The sequence below is a fragment of the Plectropomus leopardus genome, chromosome 7 (assembly GCF_026936395.1).
Source record: "Plectropomus leopardus strain MGB_pleo_1.0 chromosome 7, ASM2693639v1, whole genome shotgun sequence".
In the NCBI taxonomy this organism is placed as follows: domain Eukaryota; kingdom Metazoa; phylum Chordata; class Actinopteri; order Perciformes; family Serranidae; genus Plectropomus; species Plectropomus leopardus.
The window spans coordinates 1,354,229-1,368,935 of NC_142182.1; the positions used below are offsets into that span (position 1 = coordinate 1,354,229).

Here is a 14,707-nt window from a genome sequence, read left to right on the forward strand (position 1 = left end):
AAAATAAAGAAAAAAAAGCCAATACACAACCAAATGGAAAAAGGGCTCCTCCGAGTGAGTAATTGCTCACAGCTGAGGGCACAACATGTTGTGGCAGATCCGGGGAAATGTCTCCCACCAAACAGCGTCCACACAGACCAGGTTCAAGGACTCCACACGCACCAACAAAGCAACAACCTCCCTGTAGCGCCCCCTCAAGACTCTCCCATTAACAGTATGCCAAAAAACCTCAACAGAAACATCATCACAGTGAATTAGGGCTGAGCAATACGGCTTTAAATCCAGGAAAAGTCATTAAATCCTAGAAATATCCTAAAATCCCTAAAGATGTCCTAAACACCAAGAAATGCCTAAAATCCATAAATGTCCTAAAATCTTAGAAACGTTCGAAATCCCTGAAACATCCAAAATCCTATAAATGTCCTAAGATCCTAGAAACGCCCCCTCAGCATTGTAAAGTTTGCCAAAAGAGCTGAACAGAAACATCGTCACAATGAATTAGGGCTGGACGATACGGCTTTTAAATATTATCACGATATTGTAAGGTTATATCAGGATACACGATATATATCTTGATATTTTTAAATGTCCTTTAAAGATTCAGATTTTAACAATCGCCTGAAATACCACCTCATGCAGAAACTGTTTTTGTGATACTTTTTTTCTTTTCGAAATTGACAGTTTTTCATTTGGCGTATTTTATTGTTCGCAGTTTGAATTTGTTCAAATTGAGGGTTAATGGAAACCTGCCTTGTGACCTTTGACCCACAAAATCTTATCTGTTCATCCTTGAATTCATCTGAAAGTTTGTGCCAAATTTGAGGAAATTCCCTAAAATGCCTATGTGGCGTCGATGATGATGTCATCCCCCCTCTCTCCCCCTTTAACGCTCAGTCTGTTCAATCAATGAAAGGCCAAAAAACCCCAAAAATAATCTCTGAAAAAAAGACAAAAGGGCATGAAGAATAAAAACTGGAAAGCCTGCAGTTTCTTGGTGGTTTGATGTAAACAGCAGCTTTAAATATGAGGAACCAAACGTTTTTTTTTGGTCATCATTCCCATTTTTCGTAGCTGTGACCGGCCCAATAAACACCAAAATTAAAAAGCCATTAATTTTGCAGATATTCTAATACATTTCTTACTCCGCAGGAAGCCGGTAATATCCCCGCCGCGCGCCTCCATCCATCACACGGCGCTGAACGAGACGCTGCTAAACAGAATAGATGATGTTAATAAAGATTGCGTGTGTCAGATTGTGGGCGTTTGTGTTGATCCACGGCGTCCTTCAGCAACAGCCAATCAGAGGTGGCCGTCGCTCGGCTGCAGACATGATTAACTCGCTGATGATTTCCTCGCAGAAAACACGCCTGCTCGTTAACAACGACAAGAGTTACGATCTCCTCTGAAACTGAGAGATGATGCATGTGGCGAGACGGAGAGAATTAAGCAGCCGTCTCTGACCATCACTCACGGCATAATTAGTCATTTCCTCCCAGCAGAGGAGGAAAATTACCAGTTTATTCAAGGAAAGTAACTGAGGAGCAGTTCTGGGGCTCTGATTCGTCCTTCAGGACTTTCTCTTTCACCTCTTTCACATTTGTGATCGTGATGCATCGTTCCTCTGCTGCAGTTACCGTGGAAATCAATGAAGAAACCGAAGTTATCTCATCTGTATTTGGGGGATTAGGGTTTTTTTGAAAAATTTTGGGGTATTTTAAAATGGATTTCCAGTATTTTTGACTAAGTTTTTTGGCTCAGATTCACCAGAGTCGCATAGTAACAGAAACTACCCGATGGAATCAGCAGCAGACCAGCAGCTCTGATCTGTGAGGTACAGTCACTTTTGGGAAGTTTATCTGACGTGAAGCAGTGAGTATATTCTGAATGTAACGTACATTAAAACAGAGTTTTAGGTGGCAAAAATGTGTTTTGCTGCTGCTGCTTTACACGTCATCTACTGCAGGTAACTTTGGATGAGAACATCCAAACTACCCCTTTAATAAAGAGATTTAAGTTCATAAACCGATGTGATTAACTTCTCTACATCCAGACTGTGGATGAGTGATACTCAACTTATGGGCCCCTGGTGGCCCCCCAACCATTTTCTAAAGTAAAATAAAGTGATGGACCATTTATACCAGGGATACTTCTGGCTTGAGGGCCAAATCTGGCCCCTGATAGGGTTTTCTAATGTACAATAAAAATAAAGTGATTGACTCTGTGAATAGTTTTTGTCCTTTTAGTCTCCATAAGGTGTCAGAGACATAATAGAGCTTGTTGATCAAAAAAAGAGCCAGAGGAGGATCCCCCACACCCCCGACAGAGGACACAGCTGAGACACTGATGTCCTAAAATCCCCAAAATGTCCTTAAATCCAAGAAATGTACCAAAATATGAGATACATCCTGAAATCCAAGAAGTGTCCTAAAATCATAGAAACATCCCAAAGTCCAAGCAATGTCTTATCAACCACTTAAAATCCCAGAAATAACCTAAAACTGTAGAAACATACCAAAATCTGAAAAACACTGTAATCCTTGAAATGTCGAACATTTTGAGAAACACCCAAACATTGTTGGAAAATCCTAGAAATGTCCAAAAATCCTAGAAACATCCTAAAAACCTAGAATAGTCTGAAAATCATTGAAATATCCCCAAATCCTAGAATTAGTGGAAATGGGGCCCCTGGCCCCTAAGAGTGGCCCCTGAGCAGCGCGGGTTGAGTGTCCCCGCTGGACGGATGACTGATGAGGTCCGTGCGGTTCATCCGGCCGTCTCTAAACTCCACAGATGCCGAGTCCTTCGCCGTCCTGTCGTGTCTGCAGGGGGCCGATCGGTTCGGTGAACCCGTGAAATTAAAAACATCTTAATTCAAAGTGAAAGTTTCCGTCATGAAACGAGCCACCAGGAGAAACTGCAGGGAAGCGTCTTCACACGCTGGAATATCTTCTACTATCAGCAGCTGCTTTTAGGTTGTGAATTAATGAGCTGGCTCAATGGGCTCTTTGTAGCAGCAGGATTCGGGCCCCGAGGTGCTGGATCCGCTTCACTCCTCCACCAGCGGTGTGAGGGGAGGAAAAGCATCTCCAGTTACTCCATAGTGTGAATTTAAAAACTCCTCCGCTGCAGCAGAATCTCTTCTGTCACTGCTAACCTCGGAGAGACGCTGCGCTACGTCTGAGGAGTAAAACAAGCGACCGACTGACGCTGATCTGAGTCCACGTTGTGAGACAGGATCATCGCGAGTGCAACAAAACCACCAAATAAACAAGCCCAGACACCAAATTTAAGCTTTTAAAACCTGAGAAAACTGTCATAGGAAGAAGACAGTGAGCAACAAAAGAAGAAATTACCCTAAATTTTGCAAGAAATTTGTAAAAAGTACAAGAAAATTACCTGAAAATTAGAAACAAACAAACAAACAAACAAACAAACAAACAAACAAGAAAACTAACAAAAAATTAAAAAGAAAAATACTGTAAAAAAAAGAAAAAGAAAATGAAAGGCAAGACAAAACTTGGAAAAAATGCTTTAAATAAGAATAATTTTGTAACACAATTTGATATATACAATTATGTTTAATCTAAAAATCACCAGCATTCTTGTTTTTTGTTGCTTTTTAAATGTAATTTTCTTTGGCTGGATTCCTTTATTTGAAAAAAAGAGCAATAAAAGAAAAAAAAGAAGAAATTACCCAAAAATTAGAAAGAAATTAGTGAAAAGTTCAAAGAAAATTACTTTAAAAATCAGTGTAAAAGAAAAGAACAAAATGAGGCAAACAGGACTTGGGAAAGGTGCTTTAAAAATCGTAACAATTCTGTAACCTAATTTTATTTATGCAATTATGTTCATTGTAAATACTATTTATTTTATTTTTTAAAAAACAATATGGGAAGAACTAAATGAGCAATAAAAGAAGAAATTACCCAAAAATTTGCAATAAATTTGTAAAAAGTTTGAAAAAAATAAAAGTTTGTAACATTTGGACATTTTTCTGTAGCTTTTTTTAAAAATAATTTTCTCAGTCTTCTAATCTACACAATGCACAATACACAATGCAATTTGTGTAACATTTTTGACCGTGGCTCCTTGTGTTTTTCCCCCCGTGTGTCTGACAGAAATTGCACCGTTCTGCTCAGAGTTTAAAAGGTTTAAATACTTGTGAAAGGCGTCTTAAAGTAGCATTAAAAAAAGTGACGTGGCTCCAGGTCTCAAAGGGTTAAAGAGCTCTGACTGCTCGTTGAGTCTCAGCAGAATCATGTCTGTGATCGTCATAACGTTTGATTGATTTACCAAACTCTTCTTCAGTTGCATTTTCTGCTAATAAACCCTGAGAGCAGCCTAACGATGCGGCTGAAGTGAGCTGATCCCTCTCGTTACAGTCAATTGTCCAAATATCTCTCTGCTGCACGTTGGCGGCTAAAACAAAATCAATCAGAGCGCAAAAACTATTTTTCTCATGAATTATTACCCCATTACAAATGTTTGGGGTTTGGGCCGGGCCTGCGGCGAGTGCAGACAGCCTCACATTCGTCTCCTCGTGCAGAACCTCCCGAGCTTTCAGTAATTATTCTGCCGCTCAGCGGCCCATTAGGCTAAAGCAACATGGCCGACTGTGGGTGATCTCGGAGCGCGCAGCTTTTTGAGCTTTTATTATTGTGCGATGATGAAGAGTCGCAGAAAGCGAGCGCTCACTTAACCTCGGCTGATACACCGAAGCAGATCGCAGTCACTTACAAGACGAGGTTATTTGCAGCCGAGACGCAGGAAGCGTTCAGGCTGATTAATGACTTATTTTTTTTGTTCTCTCGGGCTCGGCGGCGGCTGTTACTTTTTTAATCTCTGCCAGAAAACACTGACTCAGGACGCCGTTTCACACTCGCACAGACACACAGAGTCACAGAGGAAGCTGCCACATACACTCAGCTGTCCTCAGAGGGACAGATGGAGCTCAAACCTGCAGGGTCACTGCTCAGAGACTTTCCCCGTCGCTTTTAATCAATCAATCATGGATCTGAAAAAGGTTCCTTTGGCTCCTCAGTGAGATACGACGATATCATCAGGTTCATTTTGGTTTATTTTATATTTATTTATATTTATTTTCTGTCAAGACACTGAACATGACAAACAGAGCGGGCTGTCGGACATGTCCACACTGGAGCGGGCTGTCGGACATGTCCACACTGGAGCGGGCTGTCGGACATGTCCAGGCACTGTTGGACATGTCCATGCACTGGAGTGGGCCGTTGGACATGTCCACGCTGGAGTGGGCTGTTGGACATGTCCAGGCACTGTTGGACATGTCCATGCACTGGAGTGGGCTGTTGGACATGTCCGTGCTGGAGCGGGCTGTCGGACATGTAATGTCATTATGAAAATATCATGTTTTTATCGTCATTTTAACTCAGCTTACATTGACGCCATTGTTTCGCTGTTCATGATCTTCCCATTTTATCCTGAATTGTGCAGTAATTTGAAAAGTCTGTTTAAATGTGAGAGCTGTTAATTAATCATCAATAATGGGTCTAATGATCTATGATGATAATTGAGGTATCAGCCTGAAGATAGTTTTTCCTATATTTTTGGGCAATTTTGTTTTCTTTTAAAAAATGTTGGTGATTGTTTTACTTTAAAACTTTTTGACTTTTTTTTTGTTAAATTTTTACTTTCTTCAAACAATGTTTCTGTAATTTTATGCACTTTTATTTTTCCTTTAAACATTTTTGGTGATTTCTTTTTTTAAAAAAAGGTTTTCCATTATTTTCTTGAACTTTTTTTGTGTGATTTTTCTTTTCTTCTTAACTTTTTGCCTTGTTTTCTTTTCATTTTTTCTTTTTTCTTTAAACATTTGACAATAATTGTGACTGTGTGCTGCAACATCCTGATAATGTAAAGCTGAATTTAATTATTGTGCTGTTGGCTGCAAGTCAGCGTAGCAGCTGTGCTGCAGGCGCAGAATTATGACTTTTATTACTAAAAAAATGAGATCCATATGAAAAAGCTGGTAAGTGTATCTTAACAGTAACTACTGGTTACATTTAAAAATAAAAAAATCTTTCCTTTACGTCTAAATAAACTGGCCCGACACTGCCATCACTGGGAAACTTGAGACCGAAGTTTTAAAGGAATCTGAGAATTTTCTTGACTGCACGTGAGTCCGACATCAGCTTTCACATTTCACTGAACTCTCACTGAAAACAGCCTCAGGTCAGAAAAAACATTTTTCAAAAAAGAAATCGCCCTCAGAAACGTCCCGTGACCCTGCCTGCATTTGAAGTGACCCCCCGCTGCAGCTCTTACCTCAGCATCAAGAAAGTGAAGTGAAACCTCCTGAAAGCGAGCTGCTGGGATCAATCAGAGTTTTCAGAGCGAAACACCAAAGAGACGACTGAGTTCGTCTGGCTTTGCATCATTAAAAGCGTCGTAGAAAATCCTGACGTGAGGAGGTAGAGATCACAGCTGCAGCTGACGAGCTGCTTTCAGGCCTGGACCTTGTGACCTGTGGATCAGCTCTGACCCCTCTGCAGGCGGTTTCCATCACAGATTTGCACAAAACTTAAGCCATATTTCATTTTGGAAATGTGGAGATGACTGCGTTTGCAGTGACTTCTCCTCTGGTAATAACATCCCAGTAACCATGGCGATGGATGTTCAAAACATTAGCAGCTTTATTTCTATTGCAGCCACCGCAGTAGCCGTCATTAGGCGGGTTTCCATTAACCCTAAAATTGTGCAAATTGAAATTGTTTATATAGAATACGCCTAATGGAAACATGTCAAAGTCAAAAAAAGTGTTTTATTTTATTTTTTTCTATCTTTCTGCATTTGTGCTTTTTAAACACAAAACACATTTTATACTGTGATATTCACTGGAAATAACAAACGCTACAGCCAACAGCAGGTAGTTTGTTTTTAGTCATTTAGCAGAAACTCTCAGATCCCTGCTGATCTCCCTCCAGTCAGCTGACACCTTATTTTGTTTTTTGTAGTTTAAGCGATGAGGTATCGTGTGAATAATTCCTCATTACGAATCAGACGTTGTTTTATCCATTGCTGAGCTTTCAAAGCGAGCGTCAGGAATAAATAGAAACGGCAGCGCAGCGCTGTGTGTGGGAACATAATTTAATCGAACTGCCGCTCGTAACATTCACTTAGAACACCGTGTGGCTTCTTCTACGCGGGCGTGTGTATAGTATGACTGTATCGCGAGGAACTTGACTGGTGTGCGGAGGCGTCCACGCGTCCAGCAGTGTGGCGTTTCTTCTTTGTTTGAGCTGAGCGGGTGTTGGGAGAGAGGAAGCTGAGTCTGAACTTCTCTCTCTGGCTCTTTTGTTTCTTTTATAACACGACTATTTGTGGCACTTTTCACGTAAACAACCCGCAGACTCACTTTAAAAGCAGCTCTGAGGACTCGTCGTCACACTCAGCCAGCTGCAGCCGTCTCCACCTGCCAGTTACTCACTTATACCCACCGTCTCCTGTCATTGGCCGGCCGGCGCTCCCAGCAGAAGCCCTCCGCTGAGGAATAATTTAGAGTGAAGCACTCTCCTCGGAGCCTGAATGTCATCAGGTTGAGTGCCATCAGCGCTGAGACGGACCAGCTGAGGAAAGTGCTGCCGCTCGGCCTGCTGAAAAGTGTCTGAGTCAGATCTGTGCTTTTAAAAAGCTTTCATGTCCAGACGCGTGTTTACACGCTCCTGCGCCGCTCAGACATCCACAGCTGAATGCACTTGTAAAAGCTCTGCTTGAGACCTAAATACGTCCATAAAAGACGCCACTATTCTCAAAGGGAGAGCTTTCAGAGTCACTCACAGCCATCAGAGGTTTTATTTGACTTTTCTTTTTTTTTTAAGATCTCAGAGACGAGCTGCGGTTGAAACTTTAAAGTGGAGTTATTTGTCCTGATAATGGCTCCAATTGTTGGGCGGACGCCTGCTGTGCACGGCGATGACATTTGGCCGAGCAGTAATGAGCAGAGCTAACGGAGCGGCGCCGTGCGGCAGGACGACGGCGCTCACAACAGCCCGGTCTTAATTTTCCTCTAATCTCCCTCCCTCACCTTGGCTCCCCGCTCTAATCACTGCAGCAGGAGGAAGCCGGCGTCCAAATGAAGCAGCTTACTGGGTGATTAGGAAAAGGTAAATTATTCATTACAGAGTGTGCAATCAGAGAGCGGCCTGCGGGGGAGGGCGAGACCACTCCCCTCCCGCCGCCGCTGACAGCAGCCACGAGGACCCTGCGAGCTGAGGAGCCAGTACGCGGGTTTCCTTTAACCATTAACCCTTTGAAACCTGGACTGTCATCACTGTTCTTGTGATGCATTCACATGCCTTCAGCAGGTTTTTAAACCGTTGAGCCTGGAGCAAAATAGTTTGGTTTCCTTTTCAGATATACTAAAAAAAGAAAATGAGCAACTTGGCAAGAAATGTCCTGCAAGTTGCAAGAAATTAGTAGGTTTTTAAAATTTTTTTTTTTTTTAAAAAGAACTGTATTTCTAATTATCAAAATTATATATCTAAATTTATTTTACAGAATAATTATCATTTTTAAGCTATTTTTTCAGGTCATTTACCTTTTTTTTTAACTTCCTACTTTGTTAAGTTTTTGTTTTTCTTGTGCTTTTCACTTATTTCTTGCTAATTTATCTGTCAAGTGCGCAAATTGACCTTGCAATTATTTACCTGATGGAAACACGTCGTGAGGAGAGAGATGTAGAGGGAGAGAAGGTGAACATTTGATTATTGTACAATGTTTCTGTAAATTATAACAACTTATTCAGAATGCTGCTTTGTCACTTTATAGCCCAAACCGCCCGAAATCTGCGATATTTTGTAACAAGCTGACCCAAACCCGGCCTGCTGGCTGTAGGTCTACCTGTGCATCTCTTGCATTTGAGCTAAATTTGAAGAAACTCACTCACGGTGTTCATGAGAGAAGATGTTTACAAGAATGAGACAGATGCAAAGACGAGCACCAACATCTCATCAGTTCGTCGTTGAGTCAAAGTGAACATTTGTACTAAATCTGAAAAGGATCCCTGAAGGTCTTCTTGAGATATCACATTCATAAGAACGGCCCGGACGGACGGAAGGACGGACAACCTTAAAACATAATGCCTCATAATATTGAATATTCAATAATTTTCAGAATTTTAACACTTTGAATGCCAGGTTTTTGTCCTGATGCCAGTATGATTTTAGACAAAAAGCAACAACAAACACAAAAAATGAATGATTGAATTTTTGAATTTGTATTATTTCTGGGTGTCAAAATTCAAGTCCTGTTTTTCTGCTCTGATGGCTGTGGGATCAAAAATGTCAGTTTGAATGGGTTTCAATGGAGCGTTTTTTCACCTGAACAGTCTGAATGTAACTATTTAGTTTCCACAGTGTATTTTAGACTTATTGTAGGAGCTGAGCTGCAAATTCACTGATTACACTCAAATACACAATCTGGACTACATTTAGGACACATGCATCAACACACACACAGTTATCACAACAGGAAGGAGGAAAGAGACTAAAATGTACCACACAGTTCCTAAAGGGTTAATCATTAGTGACTGAAGGCTTGAGATGAGGATCCTAAAGACGACTGAACCGTCATGATCTGAGAGATCAAACTATCCGTTTATATCCTCTGAAATCGCTGATCTATTCGATAAGAGTGCAGCTAAATATAGACACAAGTGAAAGCCGCCGTTCTCTTTGTGTGAACGCCATTAAAACAGCGGCGGCGCCTCTGAACACGAGTCGTCCTGCGGCCTCAGCAGGGGGGACAATCTGAGAGAGAGACCTCAGAAGAGACCGACCAGCCTCTGATATTTCTGTCAAACTGCAGGTAAAATTAATCCTTTATTGATAATAAAACTCGCCCAGAAAACGCAGCTGTTTAACTGACTGTCTGTATACTACCCAGAAGCCTCTGCTGCCTCGCCGCTTCTCTGCAAAGACAGACAGGAACCTGCAGGGCTGGTCTGGATTCATCGATGCACCCGAGGCCGATCCGAGCACCACCAGAGTCCGAAAAATACACCGGGAGAGGACGTCAGAGGACGAATGATGTCATCAGAGGAACTTAAAACCTTTAGTTTTTATTACACCAAATTTATACTTTGCACATATTTGTGACTGCACTTTCCCCTAGCTTTTTATTTTTTTCCCTAGACATTTTTCCTGGCTTTTAATTTTTTGCTCTAGACATATTTCCGAACTTTTTAATTTTTGGCCCTTAACATTTTTCCTAGCTTTTTAAATTTTTTTCCTAAATATTTTCCCTAGCTTTTCTATATTTCCCAAGACATTTTCCCGTAGCTTTTTTTTTCCTGGATATTTTTACCTGGCTTTTTTATTTTTTCTCTAAACATTTTTCCTAGCCTTTTTCCCAGATCTTCTATATTTTCCCCAGTTTTTTTATTTTTCCTTACAAATTTTCCCAAGTTTTTTATTTTTTTCTCTAGACATTTTTCTTTTTTCCTATACAGTTTTTCCCTAGTTTTTTTTTAAAGCAATGTTCTAAATCTACTAATTTCTTGCAATTTTTGAAACATTTTCCCATGTTTTTGAAATAAGTCACATCAATTTGTTCAAGGTGACATGTGTGAAGGGTGTCTAAAAATCAACAAGAAAAATGATGTTGCTGCAGATTTCAAAGGGTTAAACTGGGGAGGAGCAACAGATTGAGTTAAATATCGTCTAAAATTGATCACGAGTCTTTGAGTTGCATCGAATCGTATCGTGGCAGACTTTATGAAACCTACATTTTGTGTCGTTGTCCAAAGAACTGAACTGACATCACCTCCTGAAGCGTGTCTCTGCCCTCTGCGACGGCAACAATCAGCCGAGAGGAGAGACAACCAGGCCGTGCGTTCAGACCGGAGGACGCCGCGGCCGCAGCGTGCACGCCGCTCGATTTGTCACCTCGTGTAACCGCAGGCCGAGTGATCGATGGGGGAGTCTGGAGCGCAGTGAATTCTGCCCGCTGGCTAAATGCTCCGGGGATCGATGACATAATGACTTGCCCGAGTTCATCTGCTGCAAGGTGGACTTTTGGAGGCCGAGCGGTCGTTTCCTCCCCTCCTGTCGAGTGGAGCGTACTGTAGCAGGAGACGACAGATAGTCTTTACGCTTCCCCGACAGGCCGCGCAGAGACAAAATAGATCCGTCACTGTGCCCTTAAAGACCTGATGAGAAAGCATCGAGCCGGAGTGTAACAGCCACCGTCCCGCAGTGAAAATGACCCGAATTCATCACAGGACGAATCTACTCACAGAAAAACCCCGCAGCACGCCGACCCGGCCCGCGCTGCTACTGTCAATAAATGTTTAAAGCTTCGCTGTGAGGTTTTAGAAAAAGCTCATTTAAGGCTAGACGAGGTCCAGAAGAGGGTGATTTATCTCAGCGCCGAGCCAGTGGAGCGTTCAGAGGAAACAGCATCCAGAGAGCTTGCAGAGCAGGAAACGTTTTGGCAGCGCCTCCTCTTCCTCCTCATCACACACTGAGATAAAACCTCACACCTCCTCACCCTCCTCGTCCTCTCGACCCGCCTCACTTCGCTCAGATGCAACTTTTGTTTTGTAACCAGATGAAAGATTAGTCTTCAGGATTTACATCTGACTCAGCAGCTTCTCTGCACCTCTCACAAACAGCCGATCCCTGAGGATTCAAACTCATCTTCGACATTTGATGCTTTGTTTTTTTAACTCTCTGAAACCTGGCTCTTCTCTCTGTGCTGCTTTCAGGCGCCTTTTACAAGTATTAAACCTCTGCATCTCTATCACATTGGTATCTTGGCATTATCTTTCAAAAACAAGGGGAAAAAAGGCAAACATGAATGCGAAATATTCCACAAATTGCAAGAAATAAGTAGGTTTACAAAACAGTTTTTAAGGGAAGAATGTCGTGGGCCGACAGCTGCTCCTCTACGAAGCCTTCTTCTGGATAATGTCGGCTCGCAGGAGAATTAAGTGTGATTGCGGCTCACTCAGCAACGAATCGGAGACTGCTCACATCTTCACAGAGACATGTTAACCCCTAACATCCCAGATCAAACTGGTGCACTGGATGGGCGGACGTCGTTGGGAGCCATAAGGACACAAGACTTTGATGCAAATTTAAAAAAATGCACTGCAGGAACTGAATGATGCCGTCAGCAGCAACCGGAGGGAATCGTCATAGTAGCTGCTGATTTTAATCAACTCATCCTTCAGCTCCAAAAATGTAACAGGATCAAGGGTAGATGTCATTTCGAGTTTTAAGACTTTGCTTAAAAACGACTAATAAATCTACCTTCTTCACTCACTCACTCACTCCGATGTTACAGTGACATGTGACACTGTGGGACAGCAGCGCAGTCGCAAATGTAAAGAAAACGTAAAGTTACAGAGAAAACTCTGAAGCTCGATAAGTTTCAGAGTGGATTAGGTGAAGGTCAGACTCGGCTGTAAACTGCAGATTATTTTAGGGTCCAGGCTGCCGATGGCTGCTGTCAGACTTCACTCTCGGTGAATGGCAGACAGCCTCACGCCGGACGAGCTCCACCGAACTCGGCATGATGAAATCAAACATGTTTAAAACATGCTGGCTGAGGAGACGGTCTGAAACAGGAGAGAAAACCCACCTGTGAATTCAGGCTGCTCCTGATTCATGGACTTTTATTTCAGGGTTATAAATATTTTCAGTCTGATGTTAAATTATTGAAGTTTTGAGCTGAGGAAGGCAGTTTAATTTTGGCATCGTTGGGTAAAACTGCAAGCATATTGTAATTAAAGTGGGCGAGAAAAAACTAGACTTGTGAGCTTCCACGTTTGTCCTTAAATCTGAAAAAATGTCCTAAAATCCTAGAAATGTCCACAGATCGTTACAAAAGTCCTATAATCCAGGAAATTTCCTAGAATCAAAGAAAAGTCCTAAAATCCGAGAAAAATCTTAAAATCCTAAAAACGCCCTAAAATCCTAAAAACGCCCTAAGACCCTAAAAAATGTCCTAAGTCCTAAAAATTGTCCTAAAGTCCAAGAAATGTCCCAAAATCCTGACAATGTCCTCAAATCCTAGAAATTCCCTTAAATGCTAGAAATGTCCTATAATCCAAGAAACTTTGTAAGATCCTAAAAAATGTCCTAAAATCCAACAAATGTCCTAAAATCCATGAAGTGTCCTAAAATCTGATATCATATTTCATTTCAGTCGACACCCAGGGAGCCAAAATGACCCGGCCCAGAATCTGCCCGAAGGCCAAAGAAATGAGTCTGGCTGGATCTGGTTGCCGGACTCGGCTCAGACTCCCAATAAAAGACGCCCCTGAGTCGGGCCATATTTTTTTTAAAAGCGATCATATTATATTAAATATAATCTATTAACAAATAAATGGATTTCTGAGGTAAAACCTGTCGCGTGACGGCCACACTGAACTCCAGAGATTTATTGTTGCCGTGGTGAAGGTGCAGCAATCATTGTCCCTGCAGGGCGCCGAGAGACGGACTGAAATATTAAGCGGGTCATATTAAAAGACGGAGCCAGCCTCTGAGGAGCAGGAGGGAGGAGACGAACCAATAAAGAGCGTGGAGGCAACAGAGAGACGAGGAGGTCAGAGGGCAGGAGGATAAAAACGAGGGGGAGATAAATCACCGCCGGCCGGAGCTCCGACGCCCTCCGACCCTCCAGATGGACATCAAAGTCCTCGTCTTCACGCGATGCAACCTTCAAGATCCAACACGGCTCCAAAACTTCAGCCGTGCTTCCAGCAAAAAACAGATTTTATATGTGCACAGCTTCCTGAACGTTTTGACACGCTAACGACAGATTTATCCACGATTTACGGCGTGTGCCCTGAATAATGCCGCAAATAATGCACCTTATTAATAACCAGCATGCCGAGCTTCACTTCTCTCAAACATTAGAGGAAACACATGAAAGAAAGTCAACTTTCTTTTGCTGATTAGATGTTTAACCCTTTGACATCTCAATTAACATCACACTTGTGCTGCTTTTCGACGCCTTTAAAACCTCAAACTCGCTCAAACATATGAATCTGTGGAGGGAAGAAAAAGTCTGAATGCGGAGCTAAAACAACGTCCAACCATAAATGAGTTTCAAAACATGATTTTATGAGGCGATGGGGGGTGTAACCTTGGGGATGCGGGGGGTATGGGGTGTAACTTGCAGGGGTGTAACTTGCAGGGGTGTAACCTGCGGGGGTGTAACCTGCGGGGGTGTAACCTGCGGGGGGGGGTGTAACCTGTGGACGGAGCAGGTCTGATGTGTGAACGCGGCCGTGGGTCTGATCCCTGATCTGATTATCTTCTGGCCCTTCAGGACATCAGATAACTGTAACAATGAACTCTGCTGATCAATATTTGTGTGAACAGCCGGCGGCCTCCGGCTGCAGGTCACTGAGGTGAAACAGCAGCAGCGTCCCTGCCGCAGGTCGGGATGTTTACAGGAGACAAAAACACTTTTCATGTGAAGCCAAAAGAAAAAACGAACTTCAGAGAAGCCTGTGGACTCAAACAAAGCTGGATTTTCTGCAGTTTTTGGGCAGAAGTGCTGTCAACAGATGCAAAAATTTAATCGTGATTAATCGCACATTTTTATCTGTTCTAAACCTTAAAGAGTTATTTTTCAACTTGTGATCACCAATATGGGGGTGGACAAATATGCTTGTTTTATGCAAATGTACATTATTATAATTGCAACAATCCAGAAAAAT

General features: G+C 42.2%; 1 protein-coding gene across 2 annotated transcripts in view; it reads right to left on the reverse strand.

The window, feature by feature from the left end:
• Window positions 1–14,707, reverse strand: part of immp2l (inner mitochondrial membrane peptidase subunit 2) — a 110,106-nt gene that overhangs the window by 32,824 nt on the left and 62,575 nt on the right. The gene's annotated exons all lie outside the window — the stretch shown is intronic.